The following is a 2147-nucleotide window of genomic DNA, read 5'->3' as shown; positions in this document are numbered from 1 at the left end:
TTGGAAAATCTCACTACGTGCCAATTAGGCCTGAAAGATTGCCCTGAGTTGCCGATTAGGTAATTTTCTAGTTAGACGATACGATACTGGGATTTCAGTGATAATTTTGCTAGTTACAGAAGGTACTATTTTATTTAGACGATTTTTTTTACTGGGATTTAAATGAACATTTTACTAGTTACAGAGGGTACTAATTTGATATTAATTTTGTATTCTCTCTCTCTCTCTCTCTCTCTCTCTCTCTCTCTCTCTCTCTACAATTAGGTAATTTTCTATTTAGACGATTTTTTTACTGGGATTTAAATGAAAATTATGGTAGTTACAGAGGGTACTATTTTGATATTAATTTTATAATTCTCTCTCTCTTTCTCTCTCTCCACATTTTGCTAGTTACAGAGGGTACTATTTTGATATTAATTTTATAATTTTCTCTCTCTCTCTCTCTCTCTCTCTCTCTCTCTCTCTCTCTCTCCAATTAGGTAATTTTCTATTTAGACGATTTTCTATTGGGATTTAAATGAACATTTTGCTAGTTACAGAGGGTACTATTTTGATATTAATTTTATAATTTTATCTCTCTCTCTCTCTCTCTCTCTCTCTCTCTCTCTCTCTCTCTCCAATTAGGTAATTTTCTATTTAGACGATTTTCTATTGGGATTTAAATGAACATTTTGCTAGTTACAGAGGGTACTATTTTGATATTAATTTTATAATTTTATCTCTCTCTCTCTCTCTCTCTCTCTCTCTCTCTCTCTCTCTCCAATTAGGTAATTTTCTATTTAGACGATTTTTTTTACTGGGGTTTAAATGAACATTTTGGTAGTTACAGAGGGTACTATTTTGATATTAATTTCATAATTTTATCTCTCTCTCTCTCTCTCTCTCTCTCTCTCTCTCTCTCTCTCAAATGATAAAACGCATTTCTTATTTTGAATAAAAATTCACAAATCTTGAACAATGACAGTGTTCAATAAGTGAAAATTATCAACAAACGAAGATAATTATCATAAATATGAAATTATAATTTATATCGGCGTATCTGTCATGACTCTTATCCAATGATAATTCATACGAATTCTAAATTCATTTATATTCATAAACACTTAAAAATTACAAAGTAAAATTCACAATTACAATGACCTCTGATTGTCACTTGTAATGTCAAGTAAAGATAATAATAAAAAAAATTATTTATCATTCATCTACCTGTATTTATTAAAGTATTGATAAAGAGTGTTATTACAAATTCGGTGCTGTACTGACATTCATGATATAGCCTTTTCTAAGTGTTTATTATTATTATTATTATTATTATTATTATTATTATTATTATTATTATCATTATTATTGTTGTTATTATTATTATTATTATTATTATTATTATTATTATTATTATTATTATTATTATTATTATTATTATTATTATTATTATTATTATTATCATTAAAATTTATGCTACAGCACTGCTTGGAAAAGCAGGATGCTATAAGCTCAATGACTCAAACAGGGAAAAATAGCCCAGCGAGGAAAGGAAATAAGGAAATAAATAAAATGCAAAAGTAATGAACAGTTAAAATGAAACACTTCAAGAATAGTAACATCATTAAGAATAATAACATTAAAATAGATCTTTCATATAGAAACTATCAAATAGACCTTTCATATATAAACTATAAAAAAAATTATATCAGCCTGTTCAACATAAAAACATTCTCTGCAAGCCTTAGGTCTATTAATAAAACTGGTTCTTAATACTGAAAAATGTCCAATATTTTTTCAGTAACGTTGAAGAACTAATAGTTCTCCATATTAGGATATATATAGAGTTTAAATTAGCAAGAAATTTTACTTGTAAAATAAATATATAAAGAAAACTCCTTTCTTCAAAGGCTAATAATAATGCATATTCATATTCAGGAAGTTAAAATACAGGAAAAGGAAGAGATGGTAACGGACAGCATCCTTGTCCCAAGTTGACACAAACTCAAAAGCAATAGAAATATTGCTAAAGTCGAAGGTCAGCAACACGTAAAAGTACTTGCAGTCATTTGTGGTTTGAATTCACACCTTGGCATCCGTAGTGAAATCTTTTCGCATTAAGCCCTACCTCCCCCCAACAGCCCCCTATTAAAAAGGATAAACTCTTT

Source organism: Palaemon carinicauda, chromosome 1, assembly GCF_036898095.1.
Source record: "Palaemon carinicauda isolate YSFRI2023 chromosome 1, ASM3689809v2, whole genome shotgun sequence".
Taxonomy (NCBI): Eukaryota; Metazoa; Arthropoda; class Malacostraca; order Decapoda; family Palaemonidae; genus Palaemon; species Palaemon carinicauda.
The sequence above is the reverse complement of the archived record's forward strand: the minus strand, read 5'-3'. Positions refer to the sequence as shown.